This window comes from Trachypithecus francoisi, unplaced genomic scaffold (genome assembly GCF_009764315.1).
Source record: "Trachypithecus francoisi isolate TF-2019V2 unplaced genomic scaffold, Tfra_2.0 Lachesis_group7, whole genome shotgun sequence".
NCBI classification, from domain to species: Eukaryota; Metazoa; Chordata; class Mammalia; order Primates; family Cercopithecidae; genus Trachypithecus; species Trachypithecus francoisi.
In genome coordinates this window covers 30816098-30836241 of record NW_022681472.1, presented here as the reverse complement: position 1 = coordinate 30836241, position 20144 = coordinate 30816098, and positions in this window count along the sequence as shown.

Here is a 20144-nt window from a genome sequence, read left to right as displayed (position 1 = left end):
ATTTTAGCATACATTGATGATTCTGGTCTGCAACAGTTATTATTATTTTCCTGAGCAATTTCTTACTTTCTGAAACTTTCTGTGACCCAGATCTAGAATCAGCCATTTTACCAAGAAGCCCCAGTTCCTTATATTGGAGAGTAAAGTTTAAACCAGTTCCTTATATTGGAGAGTAAAATTTAAAAGTCAAGATCTGAAGACTGGATGTTCTTATTACTACTGGGAAATCATTGCTTATAGGCCCTCAGTGGACAGAGCTTATATCTATCTATCTATCTATCTATCTACAGAGCTTATATATATATATACATGTTTATATATATGCGTTTAACCATATATACACATATATATTAATTTCTATAATATCCATATATGTATGTATATGGGTCACACAAATACATCCATGTATATAAAAAACCATGAGTTCCTACTAATATTTTCAGTTCCATCTGGCATCATAGTGTTCCTTCTAGCCTTCTCCCTTACCTTATTTGAAACTTCTTTCTTCAACAGCCAGGCTTCTCACTGTTTGTAGAAGAGAGACAAGGAAACTCATAAAATAGAGGTAGATATAGCAGATGATGGTAAGCCTATCTTGAAATGACAGCTATTTATTCTTAATCTCTTTTTTGAAATCTCTAGGTTACTTCTGAACCCATCCTACTCTACATACATTTTAGAATCAGTTTTTAAGCTGATTCTAGATTAATATTTATTTTTATTTTGAAGGTATTCTTCAGAGTTTCTTTGACTATGTACATTAATTTTTAAAGAATTAACAACTTTATGATGTCAGTCTTTGTTTTCACATCAAGACACAGAGCTGGTTTATTTAAAAGGAGTATTGTTTCTCTACCACTTACAAACCTCTTTTGAATTATTTTAGAATTAGTTGGTTTCGGCCGGGCGCGGTGGCTCAAGCCTGTAATCCCAGCACTTTGGGAGGCCGAGACGGGCGGATCACGAGGTCAGGAGATCGAGACCATCCTGGCTAACACAGTGAAACCCCGTCTCTACTAAAAAAATACAAAAAAAACTAGCCGGGCGAGGTGGCAGCGCCTGTAGTCCCGGCTCCTCGGGAGGCTGAGGCAGGAGAATGGCAGGAACCCAGGAGACGGAGCTTGCAGTGAGCTGAGATCCGGCCACTGCACTCCAGCCCGGGTGACAGAGCGAGACTCCGTCTCAAAAAAAAAAAAAAAAAAAGAATTAGTTGGTTTCCTGAAAGTTTGTTGTGCTATAAAATACTACTTTCTAAAATATTGATACATGTATAGCCATTGTCTCACATAAAACCAAGAATCCTGTATTGCTCAATGACTGCAGGATGATATTGTAAGAGCATATGGCTAACAAATGAGGAAAGGACCAACGGGAGAGTAAAATAAAAATTTTCAGCAGTCTATGTTATGGGATGAAAATTTAGGAATCTTCATGTTGCATAATAGAGAGTCCTCGAGGCAGTTATGGTGTGAGAAACTAAGGAAAAGAGAAATGAAAAATGCTGAATTTAAATCATTTTGGCATGGCACATAAATAGAATCTCGGTGTATTTGAGAGTAATTCTAATGTAAACAATTTGCTTTCAAAAATAAAATTTTATTTTAGATATTTTTAGGTTTACAAATTAGTTATAAAGATAGTACAAAGAGTACCCAGATATCCCACATCCAGTTTACATCTTAACATTGCTGTGGTACGTTTGTTATATGTTTGTCATACCTAATTAATCAATATTGATACATTATTATTAACTAAACTCCAAACTTTATTCAGATTTTATTAGTTTCTTCCTAATGTCTTTTTTCTGCTCTAAGATTTTATCTAAGACTATTAGACAATTTGTTTTAAATTAACCTTTTGCTATTGCTGAACTTAGTTCTTTCAATAAAACACTTTCCTGAGGCTATCTTCCTGGCATGAACCAATTAGTCTGGTTTTATGTAGATTACACTAGGATATGATGATTGAATCCTCTTTGTGATTCTCATGTTTGATTGTCAGGTGTTATATTTATTTTTCCTAAAAGAAAATAAATTTGTTTCGAGGTGTTAGGATGATCATCTAAAATGATTGAATATAAACAATCTGAAGTCAGAAAATATGCCAGGACAACCAATTTCATCTACTTCTGAAGCCACTGGGCTTTCTTTTAACCTCTAGTTGAAAGGTCTTGGATCTATTTCTAAGTACCAGTATAACTTCTGTTGCTCTCAGATTTTTGACAAATCATGTAAAATTCATAAGTATCAAACATCATGGTGTGAATACTAAAACTAGAAATCAGAAAAATCTGAAAACTGCCTTACCAAAGTTAATCATGACTCATCTGTATGCCTGAATTCAGCTGTGAGGAACTAGAAGTACCAGTCCTGACACTTGTGGTGTACTAAATAGCCCTTAGCCAAACAGATTGCCTGAATTGTTCAATTAATTTTTCAACACTGATCCAATTCACCTGTGGTCGTGTAGCCAGAGCCTAGGAAAATATTTCCCTGTGGATGGATGTCCAGTGAAATAGAATATTTAAAAATAAAAGAAATAAGTAAATTTTCCACAGACTTTTTTTTCAAACTTCTTCTGATATTCAACAAATTTTGATTCCAAAAGAATCTTTTGGAATATAACAGAAAATATGCTATCTGGGTATTAAAATGTTTGGTGACATCTAAGATTTATTGTATTCATTCATTTAAATATATACTGAGCTGCTATTAATAATAAGTGCCAGCCACTGTACTAAGCCTTGGAAATACAATGATAAATGGCTACAAGGGGGAAAAAACAGACAGGGTATCTGCCCTCATGGAGAACATTTTCTGATGGGAGAGAGTTTTTGCTTAAATAGACAGACACATACAACACCCATGCGCTCCAGAGGTGCCTCAAATAACTTTAATAGGGCACAGTTGTCCTTCTTGATTTAAACACAAGTAATTATGGTCATTTTCAGTACAATACAGGTTCACTAAGAAAGCATTATGAATTCAGTATTCTTATACATATTTTACTCTTTTATGTTACTCTTTCCTTCCTCTCCACTTGCAACTTGCCAAGATCTAAGAGAAAAGCTCAAATATGCTTTCAATATTTGCAAAAACTTATCTTGTGACAATGACCTTCAAAAACTGTTTTCTTTATAGTCTTACTACATTAACTACCATATGAATCAGTCAATATTTACTGAATATACAAGCATTATATACTGGCAGCCTGTCTTTTCAAACTTCAAAACACGGGAGAGGAAATATTAGGTGACTTGTTACAGGTTATATAGCAAATAAATAGATAGTTAGACTGGGTCAACAGTCATAATGAAATGAAGCCAAATCTCGCATGTCAGTGCTGACTGTGTACATGTTGGCAATGTTATTTAGATTTCTTCAGTGATAAAGAGAGTAGTTCTAATAGCCTTGTGGGGCTGGATTACCAGTTGAGTACATTTTTGAAGAGCATGTTTTCTAATGTACAAAATTATGTTAATGGAAAACTATGTCTGATGAATTAATAGTATAAATATATTATTTTGCAGATGGATGAACCCAGAATAGTGTGTAGGGGGGAATTACTGAGCTAAAAGATGATTCATATATATTTTTTTCTTATGTCCAGTAGGTTTAGCTAATACGAACGGTGCTGATGTGAAATGGAGAATATGGACTAGTACATTTTATATGCTAGTAATGTTCATAAAGTTTTTAAAGATCTTTTTGCCATTTTTCATTGAGTTTCAAAATGATTTATAGTAAAGATTTGCAAAACTGAAAATATAAAAAAAGTAGATTCTCTTTTTTTGCACATTATTAAGTTTTGCATTACCATAATGAGGAAGTATGGCTTACATTATTAACTGTTCATAAACACATCTTAAAGACTATGAGGCTTTCTGATTTTTAGGATCATTTATGAGTTGTTCATAGATCCTAAATATATGTTTGGTTAAAAGGTTTTGGGAATGATGCCCTAAAGGTTGTATTTGTCAAGCTTTCCTAGGTGAACTTAAATAGATCAAGAGAAACAGAGAAATAGAAATAGAGAAAATAAAGAGGAATAGCTAGGCATGACATAATGTTATTAGCCACAATAAATAGCAGAATCACAATATTAACAATGTGAGCATTGACCACATTATGGCTGTACAGAGCTACAAAAAATAAATAATTACTATATAGAAGCATAGTGGTTTAAAAAATCTAGAGTTTTTATAATGATTATTTACATTTATAGATTTATTTAATACTTCATATTATAAATAGTTCTTAATTTTATCCATTTTAAAGACTATGTACAAAATAAGAAATTAGATTTTATTTCTCAAACTTCATTCTGAAGAAGATAAAATGATATAAGAAAATTAAATATATTAGTAACACATTTTAAAAATCTCAGAATTAAGTGAGCCTCAATACTCAAAATTTAATATAAAAAGAAAAAGTGAAAGGACTGCTAGTAAAGATGCTGGGGCTTTATACGATGCAAACTGATCTATTTATTTTTTAGCATGAAATATTGTATTAGTCTACTTACATATTATGCACCTACCACCAATCTCAGGAGTTCTAATATTTCAATAATGTTTTTAAATAATGGCCAGGCATGGTGGCTCACACCTATAATCCCAGCACCTTGGGAGGCCAAGGAGGGCAGATCACTTGAGGCCAGGAATTTGAGACCAGCCTGGCCAACATAGTGAAACTCCAGCTCTACTAAAAATGCAAAGAAATTAGCCTAGCATGGTAGTAGGCACCTGTAATCCCAGCTACTCAGTAGGATGAGGTATGAGAATGGCTTTAACCTGGGAGGTGGAGGTTGCAGTGTGCCAAGATGGCAGTACTTCACTCCAGCCTGGGTGACAGAACAAGACTCTGTCCAAGAAAGAAAGAAAGAGAGAAAGAGAGAAAGGGAGAAAAAGGGAGAAAAAGGGAGAAAAAGTAGAAAGGGAGAAAGGGAGAAAGAGAGAGAGAGAGAAAGAAGGAAGGAAGGAAGGAAGGAAGGAAGGAAAGAGAGAAAGAAAGAGTAAATAATTTAAAATATTTGTTTGAATGCAACCAGTCAGCATATGATTGATTTATAAGCTTTAATTAATGAATTGTTTAATCCCAAAAATGTGATTTTAACAGATTGATAGTTGGTGTTTTGACATTCTTCCTTGAGTTTTAGAGAATCACTTGTTTGCCTCACAAGGTGAATTGAGGAATGAGTGTAAGGAATACTAAAGTCAAACATAAGAATCACTACATTAAGCAAATCCATTCTTTGCATGTGTTACTCTGAGGTCGACATTATTCCTAAATTCCTTTCAAGACTATTCACAACAGACTTGCTTTCTTCATTATTGTGACCTTATTAAGTGTGACTTCACTTCCACTTTGTTCAGCTTTTATGCCCTTTTGCCATTCTTGTGTCCAATTCTCTTTGCTGGCCTATTTTTCTCTTCCACTGACTGTGGACTTTTGAATTGGCTTAAGTTGAAGTGCAATCTCTGACATTAACTTTGCTGCAACTGTTCTTTCTACTAATTATGTTAAATGAAAGCTGGATTTCCCCCACCACACAGCTCGTCTTTCTCAAAAAATCCTAAGCAAATGACACCTATTCTCTTTCCTTCCTCTCCACTTGCAACTTGCCAAAATCTAGAGAAAAGCTCAAATCAATGCTGGCCTTGTTTCTATCAGTCGCTCTCACATCCTTGCCATTTCTTCAATTCAGAAACAGCCTTGACAAATGCAAATCTCGCTTTTCTAATGGTGCACTTGTCCTGTGAAATGCTGCTGCAGAAAGTTGAGGAAGCCTCTGGGTGTTCTGCATCCCAGCCTTGCAGAGCACACAGGTACTCCCTGGACCTCTGTTCCCTCTCCCCAGGGTTCCCGCACAGCTGCTGCAGGATATTGTCCCTTCTCATTCTGACAAGGTGCTGTAACTAGACAGCATAATTTTCTACTTCGTTCAGGGCATTCCATAACTCTGCTCTTTCCCTTGAAACAAAATTCTTTACTTTCACTTTTCTGCTTTTCCTCCAATCTCAGAGGACAGTGATAATTTCTTTATTAGTTACTTATGCTCATAATCGATGGCCCCCTTTTCCTTTAAGAATGTGTTCTAGGCCGGGCGCGGTGGCTCAAGCCTGTAATCCCAGCACTTTGGGAGGCCGAGACGGGTGGATCACGAGGTCAGGAGATCGAGACCATCCTGGCTAACACGGTGAAACCCCGTCTCTACTAAAAAAATACAAAAAACTAGCCGGGCGAGGTGGCGGGCGCCTGTAGTCCCAGCTACTCGGGAGGCTGAGGCAGGAGAATGGCGTAAACCCAGGAGGCGGAGCTTGCAGTGAGCTGAGATCCGGCCACTGCACTTCAGCCTGGGCGGCAGAGCGAGACTCCCTCTCAAAAAAAAAAAAAAAAAAAATGTGTTCTAAAAACTCTCCAATTCTTATTTTTATTACTCCTTAACCTAAAAATATTCCCAAATCCTTTTCTTCTTCAAAAATACGTTACCTTTCCCCACATATCTTTCTGTTGATTCAAGGAATAATGTCCTTTAAAAGAGAATTTGAATCCACTATCCTCTTTTTGCTTTCATTTTTGGCTACCTTTCTCTAGCAGCTAACATTTCTCAGTACCTCAGTGGCTGAGAACAAGTAAACACAGAACAAGTAAAAACCTGCCTGAAAATATCTCCTTCCAGCCTCACAGGCCCATTCTATTCTGTCGTCATTTCATAAACTCGTCCATGTAGGTTACAAGCCGCTAGCCTGTCTCTCAGAACCTCTCATTTCCTTTCCATCATGGAAATCTATCCTAAAGGAGATCACTTCTCAGTGTTCCATCTGCTATTCTACTACCCCTCAGGGATTGTTCAGGCCCCCTCCCTTTCCTACACATCAAGCTCAGGGTTTGTCCCTGCCCAGGACTGGCAAATTGACTTTACTCACATGCCCCGAGTCAGAAAACTAAAATACTTCTTAGTCTAGGTAGACACTTTCACCGGATAAGTAGAGGCCTTTTCCACAGGGTCTGAGAAGGCCACCATGGTCATTTCTTCCCTTCTGTCAGACATAATTCCTCGGTTTGGCCAGTTTTGCCTCACACAGGGTCTCTTCTTCCTCTGTGGATCCTCTACCTACATGTGTCTACCTGCTAATTGGACAGGCACATGCATACTAGTTTTCCTTACTCCCAAAATTCAGTTTGCAAATGGGACCGAAGAGCTCCCTGTTCCCCTCATGACACCGACATGACACAAAAGAGTTATTCCACTAATTCCCTTGCTGGTCGGTTTAGGACTTTCTGCCTCCACTATTGCTCTCGGTATTAGAATAGCAGGCATTTCAACCTCTGTCATGACCTTCCGTAGCCTGTCTAATGACTTCTCTGCTAGCATCACAGACATATCGCAAACTTTATCAGTCCTCCAGGCCCAAGTTGACTCTTTAGCTGCAGTTGTCCTCCAAAACCACCGAGGCCTTGACTTACACACTGCTGAAAAAGGAGGACTGTATATTCTTTTTGTTGTTGTTGTTGTTGTTTTTTTGTTTTGTTTTGTTTTGTTTTGTTTTTGAGACGGAGTCTGGCTCTGTCACCCAGGCTGGAGTGCGGTGGCCGGATCTCAGCTCACTGCAAGCTCCGCCTCCCGGGTTTACGCCATTCTCCTGCCTCGGCCTCCCAAGCAGCTGGGACTACAGGCGCCCGCCTCGTCGCCCGGCTAGTTTTTTGTATTCTTTAGTAGAGACGGGGTTTCACCGTATTAGCCAGGGTGGTCTCGATCTCCTGACCTTGTGATCCGCCTGTCTCGGCCTCCCAAAGTGCTGGGATTACAGGCTTGAGCCACCGCGCCCAGCCTTGGACTGTATATTCTTAAATGAAGAGTGCTGTTTTTACCTAAATCAATCTGGCCTGGTATATGAAAACATAAAAAACTCAAGGATAGAGCCCAAAAACTTTCCAACCAGGGGGGCGGAGCAAGATGGCCGAATAGGAACAGCTCCAGTCTCCAACTCCCAGCGCGAGTGACACAGAAGACCGGTGATTTCTGCATTTTCAACTGAGGTACTGGGGTCATCTCTCTAGGGAGTGCCGGACAATCGGTGCTGGTCAGCTGCTGCAGCCTGACCAGCGTGAGCTGAAGCAGGGCAAGGCATCGCCTCACCTGGAAGCGCAAGGGGGAAGGAAATCCGTTTTCCTAGCCAGGGGAACTGAGACACACAGCACCTGGAAAATCGGGTAACTCCCACCCCAATACTGCGCTTTAAGGAAACAGGCACACCAGGAGAATATATCCCACACCTGGCCGGGAGGGTCCCACCCACGGAGCCTCCCTCACTGCTAACACAGCAGTCTGCAGCGATCTATCCGCAAGGCAGCAGCGAGGCTGTGGGAGGGGCGCCCGCCATTGCTGAGGCTTAAGTAGGTAAACAAAGCCGCTGGCAAGCTCGAACTGGGTGGAGCTCACAGCAGCTCAAGGAAGCCTGCCTGTCTCTGTAGACTCTACCTCTGCGGACAGCGCACACCTGCAGTCCAATAGGGGAAGCAGCGGGGGCCGGTGCAGACGACTCTGTCTGACAGCTTTGGGGAGAGCCGTGGATCTCCTAACGCGGAGGTTGAGATCTGAGAACGGACAGACTGCCTGCTCAGGTGGGTCCCTGACCCCTGAGTAGCCTAGCTGGGAGACATCCCCCACTAGGGGCAGTCTGACACCCCACACCTCACAGGGTGGAGTCACCCCTGAGAGGAAACTTCCAAAGGAAGAATCAGACAGGTACACTCGCTGTTCAGCAATATTCTATCTTCGGCAACCTCTGCTGCTGATACCCAGGCAAACAGGGTCTGGAGTGGACCTCAAGCAATCTCCAACAGACCAACAGACAGTCCTTCTGACTGTCAGACGGAAAACTATCAAACAGGAAGGACACCTATACCAAAACCCCATCAGTACGTCACCATCATCAAAGACCAGAGACAGATAAAACCACAAAGATGGGGAAGAAGCAGGGCAGAAAAGATGGAAATTCAAAAAATAAGAGCGCATCTCCCCCTGCAAAGGAGAGCAGCCCATCGCCAGCAACGGATCAAAGCTGGTCAGAGAATGACTTTGACGAGATGAGAGAAGAAGGCTTCAGTCCATCAAACCTCTCAGAGCTAAAGGAGGAATTACGTACCAGCGCAAAGAAACTAAAAATCTTGAAAAAAGAGTGGAAGAATTGACAGCTAGACTAATTAATGCAGAGAAGATCATAAACGAAATGACAGAGATGAAAACCATGACACGAGAAATACGTGACAAATGCACAAGCTTCAGTAACCGACTCGATCAACTGGAAGAAAGAGTATCAGCGATTGAGGATCAAATGAATGAAATGAAGCGAGAAGAGAAAACCAAAAGAGAAAAGAAGAAAAAGAAATGAACAAAGCCTGCAAGAAGTATGGGATTATGTAAAAAGACCAAATCTACGTCTGATTGGGGTGCCTGAAAGTGAGGGGGAAAATGGAACCAAGTTGGAAAACACTCTTCAGGATATCATCCAGGAGAACTTCCCCAACCTAGTAGGGCAGGCCAACATTCAAATTCAGGAAATACAGAGAACGCCACAAAGATACTCCTCGAGAAGAGCAACTCCAAGACACATAATTGCCAGATTCACCAAAGTTGAAATGAAGGAAAAAATCTTAAGGGCAGCCAGAGAGAAAGGTCGGGTTACCCACAAAGGGAAGCCCATCAGAATAACAGCAGACCTCTCGGCAGAAACTCTCCAAGCCAGAAGAGAGTGGGGACCAATATTCAACGTTCTTAAAGAAAAGAATTTTCAACCCAGAATTTCATATCCAGCCAAACTAAGTTTCATCAGTGAAGGAGAAATAAAATCCTTTACAGATCAGCAAATGCTTAGAGATTTTGTCACCACCAGGCCTGCCTTACAAGAGACCCTGAAGGAAGCCCTAAACATGGAAAGGAACAACCGGTACCAGCCATTGCAAAAACATGCCAAAATGTAAAGACCATCGAGGCTAGGAAGAAACTGCATCAACTAACGAGCAAAATAACCAGTTAATATCATAATGACAGGATCAAGTTCACACATAACAATATTAACCTTAAATGTAAATGGACTAAATGCTCCAATTAAAAGACACAGACTGGCAAACTGGATCAAGAGTCAAGACCCATCAGTCTGCTGTATTCAGGAGACCCATCTCACATGCAGAGACATACATAGGCTCAAAATAAAGGGATGGAGGAAGATCTACCAAGCAAATGGAGAACAAAAAAAAGCAGGGGTTGCAATCCTAGTCTCTGATAAAACAGACTTTAAACCATCAAAGATCAAAAGAGACAAAGAAGGCCATTACATAATGGTAAAGGGATCCATTCAACAGGAAGAGCTAACTCTCCTAAATATCTATGCACCCAATACAGGAGCACCCAGATTCATAAAGCAAGTCCGTAGAGACCTACAAAGAGACTTAGACTGCCATACAATAATAATGGGAGATTTCAACACTCCACTGTCAACATTAGACAGATCAACGAGACAGAAAGTTAACAAGGATATCCAGGAATTGAACTCATCTCTGCACCAAGCGGACCTAATAGACATCTATAGAACTCTCCACCCCAAATCAACAGAATATACATTCTTCTCAGCACCACATCGCACTTATTCCAAAATTGACCACATAATTGGAAGTAAAGCACTCCTCAGCAAATGTACAAGAACAGAAATTATAACAAACTGTCTCTCAGACCACAGTGCAATCAAACTAGAACTCAGGACTAAGAAACTCAATCAAAACCGCTCAACTACATGGAAACTGAACAACCTGCTCCTGAATGACTACTGGGTACATAACGAAATGAAGCAGAAATAAAGATGTTCTTTGAAACCAATGAGAACAAAGATACAACATACCAGAATCTCTGGGACACATTTAAAGCAGTGTGTAGAGGGAAATTTATAGCACTAAATGCCCACAAGAGAAAGCAGGAAAGATCTAAAATTGACATTTTAACGTCACAATTAAAAGAACTAGAGAAGCAAGAGCAAACACATTCAAAAGCTAGCAGAAGGCAAGAAATAACTAAGATCAGAGCAGAACTGAAGGAGATAGAGTCACAAAAAACCCTCCAAAAAATCAATGAATCCAGGAGTTGGTTTTTTGAAAAGATCAACAAAATTGACAGACCGCTAGCAAGACTAATAAAGAAGAAAAGAGAGAGGAATCAAATAGACGCAATAAAAAATGATAAAGGGGATATCACCACCGACCCCATAGAAATACAAACAACCATCAGAGAATACTATAAATGCCTCTACACAAATCAACTAGAAAATCTAGAAGAAATGGATAATTTCCTGGACACTTAAACACTCTCCCAAGACTGAACCAGGAAGAAGTTGAATCCCTGAATAGACCAATAACAGGCTCTGAAATTGAGGCAACAATTAATAGCCTACCCACCAAAAAAGTCCAGGACCAGATGGATTCACAGCTGAATTCTACCAGAGGTACAAGGAGGAGCTGGTACCATTCCTTCTGAAACTATTCCAATCAATAGAAAAAGAGGGAATCCTCCCTAACTCATTTTATGAGGCCAACATCATCCTGATACCAAAGCCTGGCAGAGACACAACAAAAAAAGAGAATTTTAGACCAATATCCCTGATGAACATCGATGCAAAAATCTCAATAAAATACTGGCAAACCGGATTCAGCAGCACATCAAAAAGCTTATCCACCATGATCAAGTGGGCTTCATCCCTGGGATGCAAGGCTGGTTCAACATTCGCAAATCAATAAACGTAATCCAGCATATAAACAGAACCAAAGACAAGAACCACATGATTATCTCAATAGATGCAGAAAAGGCTTTTGACAAAATTCAACAGCCCTTCATGCTAAAAACGCTCAATAAATTCGGTATTGATGGAACGTACCTCAAAATAATAAGAGCTATTTATGACAAACCCACAGCTAATATCATACTGAATGGGCAAAAACTGGAAAAATTCCCTTTGAAAACTGGCACAAGACAGGGATGCCCTCTCTCACCACTCCTATTCAACATAGTGTTGGAAGTTCTGGCTAGGGCAATCAGGCAAGAGAAAGAAATCAAGGGTATCCAGTTAGGAAATGAAGAAGTCAAATTGTCCCTGTTTGCAGATGACATGATTGTATATTTAGAAAACCCCATCGTCTCAGCCCAAAATCTCCTTAAGCTGATAAGCAACTTAGCAAAGTCTCAGGATACAAAATTAATGTGCAAAAATCCCAAGCATTCTTATACACCAGTAACAGACAAGCAGAGAGCCAAATCAGGAATGAACTTCCATTCACAATTGCTTCAAAGAGAATCAAATACCTAGGAATCCAGCTTACAAGAGATGTAAAGGACCTCTTCAAGGAGAACTACAAACCACTGCTCAGTGAAATCAAAGAGGACACAAACAAATGGAAGAACATACCATGCTCATGGATAGGAAGAATCAATATCGTGAAAATGGCCATACTGCCCAAGGTTATTTATAGATTCAATGCCATCCCCATCAAGCTACCAATGACTTTCTTCACAGAATTGGAAAAAACTGCTTTAAAGTTCATATGGAACCAAAAAAGAGCCCGCATTGCCAAGACAATCCTAGGTCAAAAGGACAAAGCTGGAGGCGTCACGCTACCTGACTTCAAACTATACTACAAGGCTACAGTAACCAAAACAGCATGGTGCTGGTACCACAACAGAGAAATAGACCAATGGAACAGAACAGAGTCCTCAGAAATAATACCACACATCTACAGCCATCTGATCTTTGACAAACCTGAGAGAAACAAGAAATGGGGAAAGGATTCCCTATTTAATAAATGGTGCTGGGAAAATTGGCTAGCCATAAGTAGAAAGCTGAAACTGGATCCTTTCCTTACCCATTATACGAAAATTAATTCAAGATGGATTAGAGACTTAAATGTTAGACCTAATACCATAAAAACCCTAGAAGAAAATCTAGGTAGTACCATTCAGGACATAGGCATGGGCAAGGACTTCATGTCTAAAACACCAAAAGCAACGGCAGCAAAAGCCAAAATTGACAAATTCAGTCTCATTAAGCTAAAGAGCTTCTGCACAGCAAAAGAAACTACCATCAGAGTGAACAGGCAACCTACAGAATGGGAGAAAATTTTTGCAACCTACTCATCTGACAAAGGGCTAATATCCAGAATCTACAAAGAACTCAAACAAATCTACAAGAAAAAAACAAACAACCCCATCAAAAAGTGGGAAAGGATATGAACAGACATTTCTCAAAAGAAGACATCCATACAGCCAACAGACACATGAAAAAATGCTCGTCATCACTCGCCATCAGAGAAATGCAAATCAAAACCACAATGAGATACCATCTCACACCAGTTAGAATGGCAATCATTAAGAAGTCAGGAAACAATAGATGTTGGAGAGGATATGGAGAAATAGGAACACTTTTACACTGTTGGTGGGATTGTAAACTAGTTCAACCATTATGGAAAACAGTATGGCGATTCCTCAAGGATCTAGAACTAGATGTACCATATGACCCAGCCATCCCACTACTGGGTATATACCCAAAGGATTATAAATTACTCTACTACAAAGACACATGCACACGTATGTTTATTGCGGCACTATTCACAATAGCAAAGACTTGGAATCAACCCAAATGTCCATCTGTGACAGACTGGATTAAGAAAATGTGGCACATATACACCATGGAATACTATGCAGCCATAAAAAAGGATGAGTTTGCGTCCTTTGTAGGGACATGGATGCAGCTGGAAACCATCATTCTTAGCAAACTATCACAAGAAGAGAAAACCAAACACCGCATGTTCTCACTCATAGGTGGGAACTGAACAATGAGATCACTTGGACTTGTGAAGGGGAACATCACACACTGGGGCCTATCATGGGCGGGGGGAGGAGGGAGGGATTGCATTGGGGAGTTATACATGATATAAACATTATGCACATGTACCCTAGAAATTAAAGTATAATAAAAATAAATAATAAAAAATAAAAAAAAAAAAAAAAAACTTTCCAACCATGCAAGTCATCACACTGAACCCCCTTGGGCACTCTCTAATTGGACGTCCTGGGCCCTCCCAATTCTTAGTCCTTTAATACCCATTTTTCTCCTTGTTTTATTCAGACCTTATATCTTCCATTTAGTTTCTCAATTCATCCAAAACCATATCCAGGCCATCACCAATCATTCTATACAACAGATGTTTCTTCTAACAACTCCACAATATCAGCTCTTACCACAAAATCTTCCTTCAGGTTAATCTCTCCCACTCTAGGTTCCCACGCCGCCCTTAATCCCTCTTGAAGCAGCCCTGAGAAACACCGCCCATTCTCTCTCCATACCACCCCCCAAAAATTTTCGCCACCCCAACACTTCACACTATTTTGTTTTATTTTTCTTATTAATATAAGAAGGCAGGAATGTAAGGCCTCTGAGCCCAAGCCAAGCCATCGCATCCCCTGTGACTTGCACGTATATGCCAGATGGCCTGAAATAACTGAAGAATCACAAAAGAAGTGCAAATGCCCTGCCTCACCTTAACCAATGACATTCCACCACAAAAGAAGTGGAAATGGCCGGTCCTTGCCTTAAGCGATGATATTATCTTGTGAAATTCCTTTTCCTGGCTCATCCTGGCTCAAAAAGCTCCCCCACTGAGCACCTTGTAACCCCCACTGCTGCCTGCCAGAGAACAACCCCCCTTTGACTGTAATTTTCCTTTACCTACCCAAATCCTATAAAACGGCCCCACCCTTATCTCCTTTCACTGACTCTCTTTTTAGAGTCAGCCCGCCTGCACCCAGGTGACATAAACAGCCATATTGCTCACACACACAAAAAAACACACACACACACACAAACAAAAAAACAAAACCTGTCTTCATGGAGCAGATATTACAGGTCAGCTATATAATACATGAGAACATGTAAGGACAATGTAATAAAATACAACAGGAATAGGGGTACAGAGGAAGAAGTAAATGGGTTTGTGGTTTACAACATTCTTACCAACGATTAAGAAAAGCCTCTCTGAGAAGATGGCATTTGAGCAAAAATTTAATGAAAGGGAGGAGTGAGTCATATAGAATTTGGGGGAAGAGGCTTTCAGGGAGAGGTCAAACCAGTGTCAAATCCTGAGACAAGAACATAGAGGCAAGCATGGCTGATGCAGAGAGAGAGAGAGGCATGATATGAAGTCAGAAAAGGGAAATGAGGAATGCTCATCATTTACCAGACATGAAAGCCAAGAGCTGGGCCGCACAGACAGTGCTCATCTCAAGTGGGTAGTTCGATTTCTCTTCTGAATGGTACTTGGAGTGTATTGGAAAGAGAGAATAGCATGTGCAAGTGCTTCCACATGCACACGTCATGTTCAGTTTTAGGCAGATGGACCTTCCTCGTGAGGAAGGAAAGACAAGATGGGAAAGGAAGGCAGGAGTCAGACCACGAAGGGATATGAACATGAGGGTAAGAGAGTGGAATTTCAGTATATAGCCAACAAAGAGCCATCTGTACTTTATCAAAGGGATTAGATAAAGAGAGGGACTTCAAATATATGGAAGAAGAAGTCTGAACCAGATGGCAAGGTTCTACTAAGGGCAAAGAGCCTCCTGACCTCTCGGACTTTTAAGGAACTTTCTCCAGCCTCCCTCCCACATTCCCAGGTCACCGTACACACCCAGCCAGTTTGTTTGCATCAGATCGCATGCCTTGCTTGTTCTGTCAGTTCTCTCCTCTCTTGTGTTGGTTACTAAGCTCTTGTCTTTCACAACCTTCTATATTCTGTTTTGTGATTCTGCAGTTTGGACTCTGCAAACTACATGTCTACTTTGCCAGCTATCTCCTGTTAGGTTCTGCCACTGCGGAGAGACAGTTTGGAGGAGAAAGATGGGAAATGCTCATTTCTTTTTGTTTGCTGTTCTGTCAGCAATAATTCTTCACACCCCTCAGGCAGCAGCAGCCACTTCCGGTGGTCATTGGTTATGATTGCCACTTTCTTTTTTATTTCTTCGTTTCACTTACAGGTCCTAAATAGCCATGTCTGAGATATAAGTACCAGCCACCTGATATCTAGCTCCTCTGAGATGTGGGTTCTACTTCAGGGAGCCCCTCCTCAGGGTTCCAGAGGTACCAGCACCCCCTGGACAGCATCTCTCCTTAGAGACTGCGGGTCCCAGCACATGGAGACCTGCCTCCAAGCTTCTACAGCCTCATAAACAATCTTTTCCCTTTGTTCCATTAGTCTTACAGGTGAAGGCTGCCTGTTGAAATCACTGCTCTGCGTTATCTGAGTGTGTGTGTGTGTTTTTCTTTTTTTTTTTTGGCCTTTGTACTCCTCCAGTACCTGTTTAACCAATTTCCTATGTTAAATTCTGTCTATTAAAATATCTGGTGTAATTACTCTTTTCCGACTGAACCCTGACTGACGCATGTCTTTATTTTTCTTCTTTATCCAAACGTTCTGCTGAAAACACTACATAGACCTTTGTTACTACTGAATCTTCAAGGGTTTCTTCTGTCTTATATTTTTTTGTCCAATAAAATTGCACTTCAAAAAAAATTAAACAAGTATCTGAGAGACTGCAGTGTTCAAGACATTGCACTAGACACCATAGAGGGCTTGTGGTGTTAAAAAAGTCTCTCTCTCCTAGCAGAGCAATAACAAGAGACTTCTCATATAGTGTAAGCTTTTGTATTCTATGCTGTCAACTAAAACAATCACTTATATAATTTCAACAATTTGTAAGTTTTATTAAACAACATTCTTCCTTAGTATGTTTGTCTTACTTCATCTTAAGCTAAAATAATATCATATTTTAACCTGTTTTATATTAGTATTAATTTTTACATGGATAGGCCAGTCACCTCATTTATACACTAACATAGTGAAGCCTCAATATTAAATTGGCTCAAATGGAACCATTCTCTTTATACAAATGTGCTTTAGAATTCACAGCCTTCTCTACCTCCTTCCTTCCATTCCTTCTCTTTCTGGCTAGGCTATTGAGGAAAGGAGAATTGGTAGGAGATTGTTAACTTGTGTAAACAAAGTAATAGCTGTTTAAAAATTGGAAGGGAGAATTTTGCAGGCCCAGAAGGCAAAAAAGAGGAAGCTAAAACCGAGGAGTCAGCACCATTGTAAAGAAAGAACATTGGCATTGATTAGAAGCCTGGAAAATCAAATACCAGTTTAAAGGTTGGTACATTGGGCCTCTTAGGAAGTGAAAAAAGCACATTTCACATCCTTTGTTTGAGATGAATGAATTCTCAAACTGCTAGATTTCAATGAACTGGAAGATACATTATTTGTGGGATATGTTCGAGAATTCCTAAGGGTGATAGATCAACAGGAACTGGCATAATTTATTATATTCTAGCTGACAGAGTGAAGAATAAAGACAATTCTGTGTAAGGCTCACATGAAAAGGGAAGTCAAGTGTAAAAGAAATCAGATCTTATTTTTTCCTGATCTCTAGCCAAACATTCAGTTAAAAGGTGAACTTCTCTTCCAGCAAAGAAATGTTTCTTGCCAGGAATGTGGAGGTAAGCTATCTTATTCCAGGCCAAACTGAGAATGAATTATGAAAGCAAAACTTATATCTTTTGGGAAACCAGATCAACTAAAGATCTGATGCAAATGTTAAAAGGAATTGAATTCAGGAAGATCTGGATTCTAACTCAGTCTCAAAGGGAATTTAAAGACTTTGTGGTTTCCTCCCTGCCCCCCCTTTTTTTTCCTGGAATCAAATTTTATAGCTTTTATATTTGTAGTAAAAAATATGTTTTCTGAAGTTTGTATATGTTATGTGAAGCTTTTAAACCACTATTTCATTTAAACAGCAGCAGATGGTGCATTTCGTTTATGACAGTTCTTCCGTATATCCTGTGGGACACTGTTGTTCTTCGAATGTTTCTATAGCATCACCAGCAATTCCGTGGACCTGCCAATTAACAATGCTATTGTGAAAAATCATCAGTGATTCAAATCAAGCATAATGGTACTATTCTTTGATGCTAATAGTAAAGATTATAGAAATAATATGATATATTAAAATTTGATTGCATATTTAGTTATTTTTATGATTTTAAAGGGATGAATACAGAAAAAAAGTCCTGCTATGTTCCATAATCACACTGTTATTTGAAATATGTTTATAATAGGCTTTCATTTGTGATTGGCTAGTATTAGATTCTCTTAAACCAAGTAAAGTATATCTGCCAAGAGTATATAATCTACTACAGATAATGTATTTGTAAACTATTTTAAAAGACAAAGGGAATTTTACTGCAGAGTTTATAAAAATAAATAGTACAGAATGTTGTTTGACTAATGAAATGTGTGAGAAGTCATTGTTACTCCCCTTCCCCACATTTGATGAGGTGGGGGGGTGGTAATATCAGTCCATTGCTATTGTACAATTTATGAAATTGCTTCACTATTTTTTATAAAATTATTGCATGGACCTCAGTTTTATTATGAAGAAATAGGTGTCAGCTTATATACCAATTTCTTTTGTATACGTTTTAGATTCTTTAAAGAAAAATTTGCATCTAAATGGCAGGAGACATAAACCCTGTAGTGTAGTTGCTTCAAGATGTCACGTGTTGGCCGGGCACGGTGGCTCAAGCCTGTAATTTCAGCACTTTGGGAGGCCGAGAAGGGCGGATCACGAGGTCAGGAGATCGAGACCATCCTGGCTAACACGATGAAACCCCGTCTCTACTAAAAAATACAAAAAACTAGCCGGGCGAGGTGGCGGGCGCCTGTAGTCCCAGCTACTCCGGAGGCTGAGGCGGGAGAATGGCGTAAACCCGGGAGGCGGAGCTTGCAGTGAGCTGAGATCCGGCCACTGCACTCCCGCCTGGGCGACAGAGCAAGACTCCGTCTCAAAAAAAAAAAAAAAGATGTCACGTGTCAATTTTCAATTTCAAAGTGCTTTTTGTGGAAAGTGATGTAAACACAGCGCTAACCCAGAGCCATTAGTTGTTTCTCAATTTCAAGAATATCTTATTACAGTAGAGCTTGTTACAAAAGATTACATTGTTAAGAACTTCAATGGCATGTTTTGAGTCCACTAACTGAAATATAAATAAGATAGTTTAATACATTTTCTTCCACTGGGTATTTTGAAAGTTATGTTGATTTTACTAGTTAGAGTGTTCATGATATTTGAGGTGAGGGTTTTAATAGAAAGGTACCAAGGTACTCTGTTTGGCTCTCCTGCTAGAAGGGATCATGATGGAGATAGAAGCCATTCAGCAATATTTAGTCAAAAGTACTATGTGTAAAACATTGGGATAGAAATATATTGAGAATTAGATATACTATAGTCAAAACCAGTATGTTAAAAGTACTCAAATAAAAAGATAAAATGATTACTGGCATGAAATGGAAGCAAATCAATATAGGAATTCAAAAGTTTACATTTCCTGAGAAAAACAAGAAAGAAATGATATTTGAGGAATGTGGTTAGTAGACAGCATCTAAGATGGTTCCCAAAGATCCCTGTCTCCTAATATTCACATCCTGTGCAATCCTTCTAAGTGACTCTACTACGGGATAGAACACTGCAAAGGTGATTGGATATCACTTTTGAGATTCCATTACAAAGTGACGCTAGCGTCTATCTTTTTGGCCCTCTTGCTAACTCACTTGCTCTGAAAAGAAAGCTCATGTTGCGAACTCCGATATGTAGTGGCAAGGAACTGAAGGTGGCCTCCAGTAAACAGCCAGTGAGGACCTCAGACCCTCAGTCCAACAGTTCACCATGAACTGAGTGCTGCCAACAACCACACATGCTACTTTGATGTAGATTCTGTCTCCAGCTGAGCCTGGGGAGCAATGCAGCCCCTGTTGATGCCTTTATTTCAGCCTAGTGGCAGTCTCTGAGACAGAGGCATCCCACTAAAATGTGCCCAAATTCCCGATGAAAAGAAAGTATGTGCTAATCAATGTTCATTGTTTTAAGCAGCTACATTTGGGGGTAATTTGTCACAACCATAATTATCTAAAGCAAGAAGTGTGAAGAAAAAGCCAAAAAATTCAGGTAAATACATTTAGGTAGAAGAAGGGAGACTAAAGAGTATCCCCAGTGAA